A 19,269-nucleotide genomic window follows, 5' to 3' on the forward strand; every position below is an offset into this window, starting at 1 on the left:
CAAACCCTTCTGGTTGTTCCATATAAATTTCCTCTTCCAAGTCACCATTAAGAAAAGCAGTTCGCACATCCATTTGATGAGCTTCTAAATCAAATTGAACAGCAAATGCCAATAAAACTCGAACACTTGTAATGCGAACAACTGGTGAAAAAGTCTCTTGATAATCAACACCAGCTACTTGGGAATAACCTTTTGCAACTAAACGCGCCTTGAACTTGTCAAAAGATCCATCTGCTTTTACTTTTGTCTTATACACCCACTTACATTTAATAGCTGTACGACCAGGAGGTAATTCAGTTAGTATCCATGTACCTTTAGAGATAAGAGAATCGTACTCTGCTTCCATAGCCTCTTTCCATTGATCCTTTTGTGGTGAAGAGATAGCTTCATCATAAGTAATTGGATCTTCGGAAGTAGAAAAAGCATTATCAGCAATATCGTCATCATAAACATGACATGAGCCATGTTCAAAATCAATAGGCAGATCAACAAAAATATCAATATCATCATTGGCGACATTCGGAATGGATGGTTGTGAAGAGGAAAGTTTCTCTACAGGAAGAGTTTCATCTTTTGAAAGAAATGGAAAAGCTTGAAGCAATGATTTAGTATCATCAGAATCATCCATGGACCATGAGCCTCCCATAAGCTGTTCGTTAAAAGTAGCATCACGATTCACAATTACTTTCTTGGAGGAAGGGTCATAGAATTTGTAGCCTTTGGAAGTGTCAGAATATCCAATAAAAATAACTTTAAGACCAGGAGCATCAAGCTTTGTTCGTGTTTCTTTGGGAACATGAATATAAGAAATACATCCAAAGGTTCGAAAATGAGATACAAAAGGAATGTCACCTGTCCATGCTGTGATGGGTATCTTACCAGAGGGTGCAGTAGTAGGAAGATGATTCTGAATAAATACTGCTGTCAAAGTAGCTTCAGCCCAAAAAACACGAGATAAGCCAGAATGAATCAGCATACATCTTACAGCATTGAGAATAGTGCGATTCTTTCGTTCAGCAACACCGTTCTGTTGAGGCGAATATGGAATAGTGTGTTCATGATGAATTCCATTGTCAGCACAGTAACTCACAAACTCTCGAGAAACATATTCGCCTCCATTGTCACTACGAAGCTTCTTAAGGCGACGACCAGTTTGAAGTTCCGCAGCCTTGTGGAATTGTTTGAAAACAGATAAGGCTTCAGATTTTTGTCTAAGTAGAAATACTGTTGTATACCTTGAGAAATCATCAATGAAAGTAATGAAGTAGCGATATTGTGATCTCGAAGAAGGTAGAGGTCCACATATATCAGTATGAACAAGATCCAATATGTCATGAGAATGAGTTGTATTTGAAAGAGGAAAGGGTTTGCGATTGTGTTTCCCAAGAGCACAAAATTCACAAATTCCCATATGAGGATGGGCTGGAGCAGTGACAACATTTGCTACAACATCGTTGAGAGAAAGTTCAAACAAATTACCATTTCGAGGAGCAGTGGCTATAGTCTGTCCATCTTTCTCAATTCGGCATTTGGTATGATCAAATCCAACAAACAGACCAAGATCAACAAGTCTAGCAACTGAAAGAAGATTACGTTGAAGATCTGGTACATGTAATACTCCTCGCAAAATTCGAGTGGAAGAAGATAAGGTACCAAGATATAAGTCTCCAATACCCTTTACTTGACAAGTAGTATCATCAGCAAGATAAACAACACGTTGAACTGGCAGTGGATGATAGTTATGGAGCCACTTAGACTGATATGTCATATTTCCTGTAGCACCAGAATCGACAATAAAAAGTGATCCATCACATACATGAAGTATTCTGTCTGGAGCAACTGAACATAGGACGCAGCTTGTTTCTGGTACAATGTTGTTTCGATGTTCAGTAGCATATGCTCTATTCTGATCTGTGTTGAATCGACGCTTATAGCACATATGAGTGGGATGATCAGATCGTCCACAATATTCACAAGAAGAAGAAGAAGAGTCTCTAGATAAACATGGTTGTTTTGTGGTAATATTGTGTTCTTCATCATATTGACGTGCCCAACAATCATCTTCAGTATGGCCATTTCTGTTGCAGTAAGAACATTGCTTATTAGGAAATTTGAGACGAGAGAAAATATTACCGCGACGGCCACCTCTGCGGTTTCCTCGTTGAAATGGACGCCTTCGAGCATAAAAAGCCCGTTCCATCTGTTGTGACTCAGTCTCCTCGTGTGAAATCATAGCTGTATCATGACTAGCATTACGACGTTCTTGACGTTGAGAGTATTCAATTAAAGACATGCAGGCTTGGTCGAAATCAAGACCATCTTTATTAGAGAGAATAGTAACAATGTTATCATAAGAAGAGTCCTTCACCGTATCAAGGAGAAGTGTAATCAGTTGCTTTTGTGGAACAGGATCACCGACAGCAGCAAGTTGATTAATAATAGATTTGAAAGATTCAATATGTCCCATCATGGCAGTACCAACTTCATATTGTAACTTGTTAAGCAACCCTCTCAAATAAAGTATTTCTGTGACAGATTTCTTCTGAAAGTTTGCAATAAGGTACTTCCATACGTCGTGGGAAGTAGGCAGTTCGTACATATCAAGCAAAAGGGAATCAGTAAGAGCAGAAAGAATATACCGACGAGCTGCTTTATCACGTCGTTGCCAATCCGTATAGGCAACATTCCAATCTTCAAATATAGGTCCTTCAGTGATAAGCACGTTATCATTATCCGTATCAACAGGCTGAGGCGGACAAACACGATTTCCAAGAACAACATCGGAGAGTTCATCGCCTTCAAGAATTAACAACATCTTTGCTTTCCAGCCTGGAAAACCTTGACCTTGGAAAGGAGAAACAGAACGCTGGCCAGAAGGAAAGCCGTTGACGAGAATATTCATAGCCATATCTTGTTGCGAGAAGACGTATAAGATAAGATCGCAGAATTTGCACACCATATATGGTGAAGGCCGCAATTGAGAATGAGAGAGATATGAGGACTGCGTTCTGTCAACGATAAACGTAAGAAGGATGCTCAAGGAACTTCCAAAGATGTGAGAGACGTCACCCAAAAAGGGCAAGGTAAAGGAGACGTTAATAATAAAAGAGTCCTCAAAATAGAGTGGCGTGAGACGCAAGATTGACGGCCACAATATGAATAGCAAAAAGCTAAATCTTTTCGAAAAAGTTAACGCCAAAATAAGAAAAATGATCGCGGACGCTTCACGAAGAAGTAGGACGAACAAAGCTGCGTCAAGCTCAATTGCAGTAAAAACAGCATAACTTTCTGCTGCGAACTCCAATTGACGCAAACCTAGAACTCAAATCGAAGAGCTCGAGGAGACGAACAAGTTTTGGATGAAACATGCCATTGCGCTTTTCCCGTTTCTCCAAATTTTGAGCAGAACAGCAAGAAAAATTGAGATGAAGTTCAGGGTGTCATCAACAAGAAAACGTAATCAACGATTAGATTGATTAGCAATAAACGTCACACAAAACACTAATCATATTCTTCTTAACACAATTAACAAGAATCAATGCTCAAAAATAAAATTTGTAGCAATTTTTGAATCTTACATGCAAATCGCATACACATACTGTTTTGTCACCATGAATTGAATCGGCGCATGATCGTTACTGCTCTGATACCATGTTGAGATGTAGAGAGAAAGAGAGAGAGACGAGACAAGAGACACACCATATACTCTCCCAAAGACTGATTCATATTGAGGACAAGATACAAATATATAGGTGAGACCAAGTTGAGTAGAGTGAGCCATATATAGCTCCAACAACTTTTACCTCGAGCTATGCACGAGATGCTATACATGTGGATAGTGCACTCCCTTCGCAGTGGTTGCTAGACGCAGATGCTATGTTTCATGTCACGCCGCATCGTGCATGGTTTTGTAGCTATTCTAGCGGGATGCTTGGCAGTGTACGTTTGACCGATGGATCGGTGCATGCGATAGTAGGTGCAGGAGATGTGAGACTGTCATTACCGAGTGGTGCATCTTACTTGTTACGACATGTGCGCTATGTACCAGATTTGACAGTGAGTTTGATCTCGATTGGTCAGCTTAGAGATTGTGGATGTCAGATTTCGCTATGAGAGTGAGATTTTGTGATGCATTTGGGTTCTCTAGTGATTGCGAGAGGTGCCACGAGTGGTACAGGTTACCCATTGCATGTGGATCACGCGAGAGACGGTGTCGTCTCTGTGATCATGCAGCCCGGTAGAGAGCGAGAGAGCAGGCGAGTCTCTTTTGCTCATGGGTTGCAGGGTACTTTGCATGGAGTGCAGAGTAGTGAGCTCGTTGTGCACACAGTTGGGGCACGACTTGAGCAGTCACACAGAGAGGTGATAGAGTTAGACATGCATGCTTTGCTAGTGACTGAGCAAAGTAGAGAGTCAGTTGTGCAAGATACTTCTATGCAGGATAGACAAGTAGAGCGGTCTTGCTCTAGTGAGTCACGAGAGGAGGACGTTGTGCAAGAGTCTATGCATACGGAGTTAGAGCATGAGAGCTCTAGTGAGTCACAGCAGATTGAGTGGTCATGTTTGCAGTGGATGATTGTAGAGGAGACTGAGATGTCAGCGATTATACAGTCATTCCTTTCTATGCTCGACAGTGAGCATGGGGATATAGTTGTGCAGGATATGTCTTCCAGCAGACATCTAGAGTAGCTGGTTTGCTCTGAGGTTGCACGACAGGTTGATGCGTCTTTTGCGGACAGTCAGGAGATGCATGTGGGTGACACGCCTTGTCAGTCAGAGATGCCTATTGCCAGGGATATATATGTTGATGCATGCTCCGTAGAGCTATCAGGTCCCGCTAGCATTGCATCGGCATTCAGTGGTCTCATGTATGAGATGCTGATCTTGAGACCGGATATCGCAGCTGCAGTGGGAGCATTTGCAGTTGGGGTTGTCAGTCGTTTGTTGACTGATGATGGCATAGTGCACGAGGGAGATATGCAGGTGTTGCGTACATACTTGTAGTACGTGTGCGGTACGTCTGGTGGTGTATGGACTTACACGGGAGCAGGACAACCGGATGCACACGATCACAGCCAGCCAGTGGGCATCGGTTGAGAGCGGTTTTCTCTCGCCTTTTGTAGTCTTTAGACTAGGTTCTCTTGCTTAAAGGCACAGTCGCCTTTAAGTGGGAGGTTGTTGGGGTATAGGCGCCTGTGCCTTGCCCGGCCGCCCAGAGTCTGGGCGCCCACTGACTTGTATACCTTATACACAGCTTAAGTGTATAGGGGGCTGCTCACTCTTTGGAGTCTCCCCACCCACATCGTGTCTGTCTCCTTCTCTCTCTCTCTCACTCTCCGTCTGTGGTGCTCCGCGATCCCCTTCACTTTGCACAATCCCTTGGAGGCTTATGAAACTGACCGGGGTTAGAGCTTGCCTACTAAAATTAAGGACCTGTTAAATTAGGACAAACATTGGTAGAAGTTAAATTCATCTTTGGGAATTTGAAATTCCACCTCTGTGCAAAACCTTAGCGCAGGGCTCTCGAGTGTCACGAAACTTATCTCGAAACCTACTAGAGTTAGATCTACTAAATTTAGACTAAGACTTCATACTTAGAGTCTAAGGAGTATTTTTAATCACTTAAATTATTATAACTACTTTTTAGTTTTAGACTTCTATAATTACTCTAGGTAGTCTCCTTTTTCTTGTACCTTGGATCAATGCTACTTGTGATAGATTTATTCTTGCCCGATGTGTATCCTTGATCAAGACCACTAAAGGGTAATTATCCCTACTCTTTTATAGACTTATCTCCTTTAGTCCCAAGCCTATGACTGAGCTAGTCTATAAATACTTAAATCAACTTCTCTTGTTCCCTTTTATTTTCCCCATGATTAATTGGCCAAGTTAAGATGGAAAATGAATTTAGCAGTTTAGAAATTAATTTTCCTGACATCACCTGTCCCTTGAAATCATAGTTGTCCTCAACTATGGAGTAGGGAAAATAAAGTCATAGCTAGTCTTGTTACCTTGGGTAGAGGATCCCTTTTTACCCATCAACATTCTTCCATAGTGGTGACTAACTCCACTTGGTACTTGGAAGACTTAGCTATCACAAGCATGTCTTTACGTAGCCTTTACATCTTCTAGAGTAGATTGACAAAGCCTACTTGGTGCTTAAGAGACTAAGCTACTACAAGCAAGTATTAATTATATGCATACACTTAGATAACTTATGAACAATAAAAAAAAATATGAGAGTCAAAACAAGACAAAATTCTTTATAGTAGCTGTTTGTTCATATCTTCTTACCATGAATATGACTCATTGTAAGCATTTACAAGATTTACATTATCCTTTAGTTGGATGTCATTCACCCACAATGTATCTTCAAAAGGATAATTCTTTAATTTGACAAGATATTGTCGAATATTCTTACCACTTAAAACCTTGTCCTCGTGTAAAGTCTAAATCTCTAGAATCTCAATGGGATTTTTTCCTTGAAACAAGTAAGTCTAAGTCGCCTACATTAAAAATACATGGCATAACAAGTCAGAGTCAGGCAACTGAGACACTGAATGAGCAAGGCATTAGTCCCAAAGCTTCAAGTAATATTTTATGTGGTCTAAGAGTCTTAACTATCATATGTACTACTCAAGTTGGAAGATTTGAGCATATTTACATTGTGTTGCTCATGGTGGTATAAGTGAGCATAAGCGTCGAAGTCTATATCTATTTAAGTTGGGAGAAGAGAAGGAAGAAGTCCAAAAGACATTCACGCACTGAGCACATTGAGGAATAAGTGGAGAAACTTCTACATGGAAAACCCTGTTAGGAAAAGTGGAAGCTCTTGAGATGTCATTGTTACCATACATGTGGTAGTGATGTGTGTGAACACACTTAGGACCGTCGGGAAAATTTTTCCCTCACTAGGAGGTTTTTCCCTCCGTGCATTGTATATATGTCTATCATTGTAAGGCTAACTTATCTTTCCATTTCACACCAAGTAATACACTCTCAATTGTGTGCATTAAGATTCCTTCATCTTCTCCAAGCTGTGTGTGTTTTCTTGTAACCCTAATTCCAACAATTGCTATCAAAGCAGGTTGCATCCTCTTGGGCTTAGTCACCAACAGATCCAACGCATGCCTGCTCACTTTGTCCAATTTGCGTGAGCTTTGGCGAGTGTTCACAAGTCGTTAAATATTTTGGGAGAGCTCAAAGAGCTTTAGTCTGCTTAGATGTAAGATTCGGGCTCATTTCGGCCTTCGTTTCCACTACAGGTAGTATTTGCACATTTTATTTTTTCATTTATACAGAATCTTTACCAGTGCCATTTTCTGCATAACACGTCCCTTACAATATTATACGGTTTTTCCGTTATATAGCACGCATTGTTCCTGCTTCGTTTCTCCTCTTTTTGGGAAATTTTCACTTCAAGTGCAGACATTCGCCATGGTCGACAACAACACAGATGTGTTCAAGATGTTTGCCGCTGTTGAGGAGATTATATGGGGACAATTATCCTTTGTGGTCTTACATGATGCAAAATGTTCTTGTGTCAAAGGGTGTCTAGAATATTGTGCAGGGCTTTGATATACGTTCTTGTTCTGAGCATGTAGGCCATGTTGAGGATGTTACAGGTCTTGCTGCAAGGATTGCTGCTGTTAGAGTTGTTTTGACTACGACAGAACAAGCTCGTTGGGATGTAAAAGATGTGCAGACTCATGCATTGATTGTGTTGTCTGTGAAGCGCACTATTACTCCTCACATCCGAAGTGGGTTTACAAGTCGAAACGCAAGCCGGATGGTGAGATTCGCTATAAGGCTCAACTTATGGCAAAGGACTATGCACAACAAAAAGGCATTAATAATAAAGAGACTTTTGCTCCCACTTGTCGTATGCCTACTATGCATTTTTTATGTGCATTGGCAACTCATTTTGGTTGGGATGTAAATCAATCATACATTGTTACTGCTTTCTTGAATGGTGACATACTTGAGGAAGTTTATGTAATGGAGCCTCGCGATTTTGTCAAGAAACGACAAGAGGATAAAGTGTGCAAATGTAACAAAGCTTTGTATGGGTTGAAGCAATCTCCTCGTGCTTGGTATGAGAAGATTGACATTCATTTGGTCAAACGAGCTTTTCATAATAGTCTAACAGAAAGCACATAGTATGTAAAGCGTGAGGGTGATGTACTTCTCGTTGTGGTTCTCTACGTGGATGATTTGTTGATCAGTGGACCAAATGAGAGACATATTGCTGAATTTAAGACTGATTTGAATGCTACTTTCAAGATAAAAGATTTGGGACTGCTGCATCATTACTTGGGTATATAGTTTAAGCAGTGTGATGCTGGTATTGCCTTGTGTCAGAAAAGTTACATAGAGACATTGCTATGTAATTGGACTTGAGGATTGCAAAGTTATTGCCACTCCCATGGAAAAAAGTTTGAAATTGAGTCTTCATGATGTTGGTGATTGTGCAGATTGTTAGCTTATATGTGAAGCTACTCTAAATATAGCCCTGGGTCTCCTCTATATATACATCTTGTGTGCATATTCTACACACTTTGGGGTTGCACTCTATGTGTATTATATCTTTGTTATTCTCTTTCTCTGTCTTCTCAATATGGTATCAGAGCGTGGTTGCTTTTTCTTTACAAAAATAAACCGTTTTTTGCCTCGCGCGACTTTGTGCAGCGTGCACGCAAATAAAAATGCAATTCAGCAAAACATAAAATCAAAATAACTTTCTGCTCGAAACTCAAATTTTAATGTGTTTGAAGAGTTGCTCTTAAGCTTTTGGGACGTTTTGGAGCTGCTGACGTCGCCTAGCAATGACAGATTTTTCAAATTCGGCACCAGAAGTAACTTACAAGGAATCGATAAACGATTTTTAACGCGTTTTCAATTGAAATCACCAAAGGTATGAGCTTTTATATTTTCGGATATATTTGTGTTAAGCTTCTTATCATAAATCTTTGATTTACCTTTCATGTATCATATTCAGTTCGATTTGCATAAAAAAACTTAGATCAAGAGTTAATTATATAGTATTCAAGTACATTTCTAAATTGATACGTGTCAAATTTTTTATTGCATGATTATTGGATTTACTTTTTATGGATTATATGCAATTTGATTTGTGTAAAAGTTAAGAATATTGAAATTACAATGTCTTCAATTCTTCTTGTTGCATAATTCTTGAAATTATTTTTAATGGATTATATGCAATTCGGTTTATGTAAAAGAAATAGATTAAAAGTTAAGCATGTTAAATTTACATCATCTTTAATTCGATTTATATATTGAAAGAAGTGGATAAATTGATTGATCTCTATTCTTACTCTTTATATATATAACATATATTTTGATGCATGTACATCGAGTTACATCAAAGTCATATCACTTAAAATCTTTTTATTTTACTTTTTGTTTTGATTGTGTATGATTTATGATAAAGATCAAATTTATATATATATATATATATATATATATATATATGTACTTCTCGTTGTGGTTCTCTACGTGGATGATTTGTTGATCAGTGGACCAAATGAGAGACATATTGCTGAATTTAAGACTGATTTGAATGCTACTTTCAAGATAAAAGATTTGGGACTGCTGCATCATTACTTGGGTATATAGTTTAAGCAGTGTGATGCTGGTATTGCCTTGTGTCAGAAAAGTTACATAGAGACATTGCTATGTAATTGGACTTGAGGATTGCAAAGTTATTGCCACTCCCATGGAAAAAAGTTTGAAATTGAGTCTTCATGATGTTGGTGATTGTGCAGATTGTTAGCTTATATGTGAAGCTACTCTAAATATAGCCCTGGGTCTCCTCTATATATACATCTTGTGTGCATATTCTACACACTTTGGGGTTGCACTCTCTGTGTATTATATCTTTGTTATTCTCTTTCTCTGTCTTCTCAATATGGTATCAGAGCGTGGTTGCTTTTTCTTTACAAAAATAAACCGTTTTTTGCCTCGCGCGACTTTGTGCAGCGTGTACGCAAATAAAAATGCAATTCAGCAAAACATAAAATCAAAATAACTTTCTGCTCGAAACTCAAATTTTAATGTGTTTGAAGAGTTGCTCTTAAGCTTTTGGGACGTTTTGGAGCTGCTGACGTCGCCTAACAATGACAGATTTTTCAAATTCGGCACCAGAAGTAACTTACAAGGAATCGATAAACGATTTTTAACGCGTTTTCAATTGAAATCACCAAAGGTATGAGCTTTTATATTTTCGGATATATTTGTGTTAAGCTTCTTATCATAAATCTTTGATTTACCTTTCATGTATCATATTCAGTTCGATTTGCATAAAAAAACTTAGATCAAGAGTTAATTATATAGTATTCAAGTACATTTCTAAATTGATACGTGTCAAATTTTTTATTGCATGATTATTGGATTTACTTTTTATGGATTATATGCAATTTGATTTGTGTAAAAGTTAAGAATATTGAAATTACAATGTCTTCAATTCTTCTTGTTGCATAATTCTTGAAATTATTTTTAATGGATTATATGCAATTCGGTTTATGTAAAAGAAATAGATTAAAAGTTAAGCATGTTAAATTTACATCATCTTTAATTCGATTTATATATTGAAAGAAGTGGATAAATTGATTGATCTCTATTCTTACTCTTTATATATATAACATATATTTTGATGCATGTACATCGAGTTACATCAAAGTCATATCACTTAAAATCTTTTTATTTTACTTTTTGTTTTGATTGTGTATGATTTATGATAAAGATCAAATTTATATATATATATATATATATATATATATATATATATATATATATATATAAAATTAAAATTATTAAGAGTTGTACAATCGTGATAATTTGTGTTGTATTCGAAGATTCATGTTAAAAAATTATGTTTGGATGATTCTTTTTATCCTTTTCATAGTTATGTTTCAATGATTTATGTAGTTGCATTTCTCTTCTTTGTGAATGTCAATGATTATGGTTTTGATGATTTATCAAAGAGTTATATTTATCAAGAGTTTTATTTTTGATGAATTATTTTCTCTTTTGATTGAAAAAATAAAAGGGCTACAATTTATTGATTTATATCAAATTTTTACATATAGATATTAGTAAAGAATTATAATTTTAATGACAAAGAGATACATTTTAACAATTAATTTTCAGCCAAAACATATAAAAAAACTTATGGTTTTTACTCATCATGAATTCTTATGATCGTTTGTTATTGAAGTATATTTTCATGTGATGATTAGGAGTCGCTCATCATTGTTGAGATAGTTATTACTCCATGGAGTTGTTTCATGATGTGTTTTCATAATGATTAGAAGTGGTTTCAACTACTCGTTTATTTTTATTTTTTATTTTAAAATGATTATTATTCCATGGAGTTGTTCCATGACGTGTTTTCATGATGATTACAAGACACTCGTATTGATCGTTTGCTATCAAGATGATTATTATTCCATGGAGTTATTCCATGATGATTAAAAATCGTTTGTATTGATCGTTTGTTATTGAGATGGTTATTATTTCATGGAGTTATTCCATGGTGCCATGATGCGTTTGCATGATGATCACAAGTCGTTCATACTGATCGTTCTATTATTAATATGATTATTATTCCATGGAGTTGTTCCATGATGCCATGATGCGTTTTTATGATAATGACAAGACGTTTGTATTGATCGTTCATTTTATTGAAATGGTTATTATTCGATGGATTTATTCCATGATGCCATGATACGTTTTCATGATGATTACAAGTTGTTCGTATTGATCATTTGTTATTATTTCATGATGCCATGATGCAATTCCATGATGATGAAAAGTTGTTCGTAGTGATCGTTCATTTAATTGATATGGTTATTCTTCCATAGAGTTGTTTTATAATGTCATGATATGTTTTCTTGATGATTAAAAGTCATTCATATTGATTGTTTTCTATTGAGATGGTTATTCTTCCGTGGAGTTGTTCCATGATGTTATGATGGTTTCCATGATGATCACAAGTCGTTCATATCGATCGTTCTATTATTGATATGGTTATTATTTCTTGGAGTTGTTCCATGTTGCCATGATGTGTTTCCATGATGATTAAAAATTGTTCATACTGATTGCTCATTTTATTGATAAAGTTATTATTTCATGGAGTTGTTCCATGATGCCATGATGTATTTTCATGATGATTGTAAATTGTTTATATTGATCGTTCATTTTATTGATATGATTATTCTTCTATGGAGTTGTTTTGTGATATCATGATAAGTTTCCATGATGATTAGAACTTGTTTGTACTAGTCGTTCATTATTAACATGATTATTGGTTATAGAGTTGTTCCATGATGTCATGATACATTTTTTGATAATTAAATATTGTTCCTATTGATCCTTTTTCATTGAGATGATTATTCTTCTTTGAGTTTTTGCATGATGCCATGATATGTTTGCATGATGATTAGAAGTTGTTCGTACTGATCATTTGTCCCACTAAGACGATTATTCTTTTATAGAGTTCTTTCTTGATTTCATGATATGTTAGAAGTCATTTATACTAATCATTTATCATCGAGATGATTATTATTCCATAGAGATGTTTCATGAGGTCATGATGCATTTTCATGGTAATTACAAATCCTTCGTACATATTGTTTTTCATTGAGATGATTATTATTATTTTTATTTTTATAACCATAAGCATTGTCATAAAATCTAATATCTAACCAACCCAAATGATTTTCTCATATTAAATTGATCACTTAATGTGGGAGAATGAACGGGAACAAGTGTTAAGATATAGATATGTGCTTATAGATCTATCTCAACACGGGGCCAATGGGGTAAAGGGACCCAAATGAGAGATGGTCTATCAAAGAGCAAGGCTAACCAATGGAGCATAAGACCTTAGGGTTGGCTTCATTGAAGACCTCCAATAATGTGTGTAAAAGTCCTTTGACCTTAGGTAAGCTAGGTCTGAGATTGAGGTGGGAACCCGGCCCAAGCTCGAGGTGCTTGTCGTGCTTGAGGTGCTTGATTAAGGTTCTTGAGGTACTTGACCTGCTGCATGATTAAGGTTCTTGAGGTGCTTTGACATGCTTGCCTGAGATGCTTGTGGGAACACCCCTAGTCCAAGTGCTTAGTCATGCTTGATGACTAAGGTGCTTGAGCACCAAAAGTCAAAGGTATCTCTACAAAGAGGGGGGCGAGCCCTTTTCCTAGGGGCTAGAGAGAGAACACACACTCACACTCAAGGAAGACCCAAGCTTGAAGAGGCAGCAGGACACATGTCAGGCCCCTACCCATGTTACCTTCATGAGATGCTTGAATTCTATTGGCTAGGCTTCAAAGGGGTCCAATGATAAATTACTTGAATTATCTAATTGTTTTTGCATTTATCAAGCCCTCTCTCTCAAAAGGGAAAGGGGGACACTTGTCCCAAGACTACACCTATTGCTAGAAATGGCCCAAGCTTGTGATTGGCTAGGCTTGGCAAGAGCCAATGAGCTTCAATGATGAGCTAGAAGAGGGGGTCGACCTAGCAAGGAGGGGGGTTGCTTAGGGGGTATACTCACCCACACACACTCACAAGCAATCTCATTGTGTACTATGCAAAGTGCAAGAGCTCCCTCTCCTTCTCCAAGTAAGTAGAGGTTGAGAGCCTACACCAACACTCTTGGCTATGGAGTGCAAATCCAACCAAGAGCCATGCTTCAATGCCTAAGCTTGCCATCTCCTTCTTCTTCATTACTATGCTATTATATATGCTAGCAACAAGAGTTATGATAAGTGAGGAACTAATTCTTTCTCCTACGAAATGTTTCTTCTTCCTCTTCCCTACCCTCATTCCCTGCTAGCTCTCTCCACCTTCAAAGGTGTTTGAGGTCTTGGGACTGAGGCTTGGGATAGTTAAAGCTTTCTTCAAGTTTATGTTATGTTTGTGATGCATGAAGCTTTCCATCTTCATTGCATCACCTAGGTCACAAGGAACACAAAGAATGTATTGTAACAAGTCTCTCTTAATGGGTGAAATCATAATACAAATGCCTATTGGAGGGGAAACCGGCTCCACATAAATCCGGTCCTCAAGTGTTGTCATGTTCTCTAAATTCTCTCTCTTGCAAAAGTATTGTTCATGCCAAGTTAACTAATTGTTATGATTATGTTACTACCTTCAATTATGTTCAACCACTATGCTCACAAAGTCATTTCTCAAAAGTACTCTCTTTAATTTCCGCTACTCTCAAATTAAATAGGCCAATTCCATTACAAGCGCGGAGAATTGTATTAGAAAGGAACAAAAGTTACATCGATAGGCTACCGAGCCAGCCTATAAATTACAAAACCAGGTAATTCTACAAGAGATACATTATTCTTCCAAGGAGTTTTTGCATGATGCCATGATGATTAGAAGTTGTTCGTATTGATCATTTGTCACTAAAACGATTATTCTTTTATAGAGTTGTTTCATGATTTCATGATATGTTAGAAGTCATTTATACTAGTCGTTTATCATTGAGATGATTATTATTCCATGGATTTGTTTCATGAGGTCATGATGCATTTTCATGGTGATTTACAAATCGTTCGTACATATCGTTTCTCATTTTGAAATGGTTATTCTTTCATGGAGCTATTCAATAATGTCATGATGTGTTTACATGGTAATTATAAGATGTTCATACTAATCATTTATTTACTAAGATACTTATTCATTTATAGAGTTGTTCCATGATGCTATGATGTGTTTTCATAATGATTTTTTATTAAGATACATATTATTTCATGGAGTTGTTCTATAAGACATACTATGTTTTTATAATGTTTAAAATTCGTTTGTATTTATTGTTTGTTAGTAAGAATTTTACTCATTCGTGGAGTTGTTCATGATACCACGATGCGTTTTCATGATGATACTGCTTGTTTCTTATTGAGATGATTTTTTGTTCTATAGCATTGTTTAATGAATGACTTAGTATAATTGAGATAGTTTTTTGTTAGATAGAGTCATTTTAATACCGTCATATTTTTTCATGATTTTTATTATAATTAAAAGAATTATTATTGCATGAAGTCAATTCATCATACCATGTTGTTATTTTAAGTTCGTTTGTAATGATTGAGATGATCGTTTTGTGATTTCATGATATTGTTTCATGATATTTTGCTATGTTTATTATTCTATGGATTTAATTTATGATGCCATGAAGTTCTTTCATAATGATTTCTTGTGGTCTAAATAGTTTTTATTCCATATAATTATTTGGTAATGATTTCTTATAATTTCAATGATTTGTATACCATGGTGCTATGCCATGATACCATGGTGTTAATCCATGATGATTGAAAGAGTGATGCCATGGTGCTTTTCCATGATATTTTATTATGCTTGAAATAATTATTATTTTATGGCTTTGCTTTATTATGCCATGATATTGTCTTATATTGATTTGTAATGATCGAGATGATCGTTTTATGATGTCATGATATTGTTCCATTATCTTATTTTATGATATTTTTCTATGCTTGAGATGTTTCTTTCTTCATAGAGTTTCTGTGTGATGCCATTTCATGTTGATTAATTTATGATCAAGAAAACTTACATTGAATAGAGTTTATACAAATAAGAGATTCCCATGGTAAAATTTGAGTACTGGCTTTGTATATATGTACACATATTACATGGTATTTTAGGTTAAGAAGATTGTATAATACATAAATCAGTCTAATTTTGATTGAAGTGTTACAAACCATCTCCAAAGACATTATGTTAGTGTATTTCTCTGACATTGATATTATTTTTATCTTGTGCACGTTGATTTTGTGATATTGACAGATTATACAAAGACAAAGTGAAGTATCTCAGAGATGGTATATGTTTATCGAAGTTAAATATGATCCAAAGCATTCTTTGAAGGATTTCAAGAGTTAATAAAATCATTTCATTAAGCCTTTGAGGCTATCATTGTATATAACAGGAGTGATGTAACTCCTTATAAACCATTTTTTTAAATTGAAGAATATATTAACAAAACGATGGGTATATATAGGGCTGTTGATTTTTTCCTTGAGCCCCCAAGGGTTTTTTCATCCACAGTTAGGGACCCTTGTTTGAGTGGGGCTGGGTTTTTTGACATGCAAGTGTCCACAAGCAGTTTTTGTTTCATGCTTGGTAGTTCATGTATATCATGGTTGAGCAAGAAGCAACCTACTGTGGCCACCTCTAGTTGTAAGGCTGAGTACAATGCAGTCTTCATAGCTACAATTGAGTGTGTATGGCTCAACTGTCTTATGGCTGATTTGGGTATTGGACAAGACACTACCAACACTATCTACACTGACAGTCAGAACGCATTCACAGTTGTGAGGAACCCAGTTTTTTATGCTCGCACAAAGCACATTGAGGTGCATTACCGCTCTGTCAGGGAGAGACTCTTAGCAGGGGAGATTAGCTTGGCTTATGTGCCAACACATGACAATCTTGCATATCTTTTCTCAAAGGAATTGTCTGATCATGAGAAGTTTGAAGCTTTCCACAAAACTTTGGGCTTACTCCCCTTTGTGGATTGATCATGTCCTTAGGGCATGTCACTTCCCTTTACTTTGTGTGCCAACTCTCGTTCATCGCATCACTCCAAGGGGGATTTGTTACCATATACATGTGGTAGTGATGTGTGTCAACACACTTAGAACCGCCGCGGTATTTTTTCCCTCACTAGGAGGTTTTGTCCCTCGTGCATTGTATATACGCCCATCACTCTAGGGCTAACTTATCTTTCCATTGCACACCAAATAATACACTGTCAATTGTGTGTCTTGAGCTTCCTTTGTCTTCTCCAAGCTGTGTGCGTTTTTTTGCAACCCTAATTCCAATAGTCATTGGATATCATATGTGCTGTGTTCTTTCCTTGAAGTACACATCAACTCCATTTCTCACACCGCATGTTTTTCTTGAACAAATATCTCATGTGCATATAGAGTGTCCCATAATTGACACATGAATTTGGCACTCTTTCTTTGTTTATCCAAGGCACTCACCTTGCATGAACATACACTCAATTTTCAGCAGCTCAACTCCAGAAAGAGTGTACACCAAAGGCAAATTTTCCCACTGGGTTTTTCTCCTTGATCATTCAGGTTTTAGATCCTAATTTAGAAACTTACATCAATAACATATTGTACCTAATTCTTCTACAAGCGGAATCAGCAACACAATAAAGAACGCTGTTAAGAAGTGTGCGGTGCGTGTGGCTGGGAAAGCGTCGGGCCTCTGACTGTGAGAGTTTGCAACAAAGTCAAGAAAGTCACAAAAGATTTGAAGCTAAAAGCACACTAAAAAAGATCAAAACTCCAGCCATGAAAGCTCCACTTTGAAAAATAACCAAGATTAACTCAAAACTCTTGTGTGTATGAAGATTAGGTGTAGCCTCGCTCCCAATTGCACAAATATATTGCTCTTTCAACCCGTTAAAAACCCTAAATGATGCTTTGATTCTTTGTCATGACCATTTCATGGAAGATTCAAAACTTTATTGGAGAATCCCAAGTAGTTATTTAAAGAGAGGAAACCCTAATTGGTGGCCTCATAGCCTCGAACACGTAGTGGAAGCGCACATGACTACACTAACACCTTGGATTGGAATGGCCGGCTCTATCTCCTTGTTTCTATGTCCAAATGAGATCATTCTTGGCTCTATACGTTTCTTATCAACTTGAGAAACAATGACATCATCGTTGATGAGGTATTTTGAGCTATTTGGTGCTATTTTTAGGCTATTTTTGACCATTTCCAGCCCTTTTGGGCCCAAAAATGCCCAAACAAGCTGAAAAATGTCCCTAAATTTGTGGAAAAATACGATTGGGATCAAATTTCATGTTGAAACTCATTTTTCCCTTGTAAAGCATTTTGAAAAAATCATTTATGATGGCGCACAAAACTTGGTATTTTTGGCCAAGATCGCTCGCATTGAGTTTGTACATTATTAAAGAAAATTAAGAATGTTTTCATGTGATAAAACATGCAATGGTGGCACGTCCTAGGCCTCGCCTGCTCGACAAGGTATGCATACACTGTTGCACGTATTTTGGTCACCGTGTTAACATTTTTTTATAAATTTCTACATATGGACATGACGCCCGATGTCAAAAGGGTGTGTGGATTTTTACCTTGCTTTAGCAAGCACATGTATATGCAAGGCAAGTCGTTAGGGTAGCGCCAGCTGTCGGGTTATTATAAGTGTCCATTATTGAGTTTTGGAAGTGAGACTTGTATATAACTAAACCTCATGTAAAAACTTGAAAAAGTTCAACCAAAGTTCAAAAATTTACAGCTTTTATCTCGTTATGCCTCCTTGATGGTTTCTGATGCATTTTTTGCCCTCGCCTTGCCTTCTCTACGTGTAGTCGTATCAGGACAGCTCTTTGTTCACGTCAATTTTGCATGTAGCGGCATGTAGAATAAATTTTGATCATCTTAAAATTTCTTTCCAATCATTTTTCAAGATTTATCTCAAGCTTTAAAGTGACCCAATTGGATTTGTGCTCTTCAAGTTACGACTAGTTCTCTACAGGGTTATGGGTATGGTAGCCTAGTGGCAAATTGTGTGCAGATAGATTGGGAGGGCATGTATCTATGGATTGTGGAGTTGATGTTGATTTTTTGGGCTTTTGATTTTCAATTGTGAAAGAGGAGGCCATTGTATTTATATGCATTGGTCGACGTGTGTTGTAAATCCGTGCTTTGACAGGGTTTTGCTCCTATGTGCTATGGTCCTTTAGGTGGGCGTGTGCTTGTAAATTCCCAAGGGAGCATGGGTCTTTTGTTTGGGGTTTACTAAGATTTGTTTTGGTATATTTTTTGGTGCCGAGGTTGAGGTTTTAACGCTCTTGGGCTATAAAACTATAGAGATGTCCCACTTTCTCTTTTGCCCAACAACGCCTACAACCATGGCATTTATTTTTGCATATATCACACTATGTACATTGTAGCATTTGGTCCCACACATCAAAAGAATTAATATTGAGGTGGATATTTTAAATTTCACATTACACACGTGCAACAACATGGCATCCATCCCCTCTAAACGTGCACATCCTCCGGCATGTGCCACACATATCTTTTTGCAACAGGTTTAGTCTTCATTTAAGTCAGCATCCATGTCGATTTCATCATTACTTTCAAAAACTTCCAACACATTGTCCTCTCTATCTTCATCCTCACCCATAACATTTTCATTTGAGTCTTCCTTTTGACTTTCATGTGAATCAAAG

Source organism: Adiantum capillus-veneris, chromosome 1, assembly GCF_014529385.1.
Source record: "Adiantum capillus-veneris isolate H3 chromosome 1, ASM1452938v2, whole genome shotgun sequence".
Classification (NCBI taxonomy): domain Eukaryota; kingdom Viridiplantae; phylum Streptophyta; class Polypodiopsida; order Polypodiales; family Pteridaceae; genus Adiantum; species Adiantum capillus-veneris.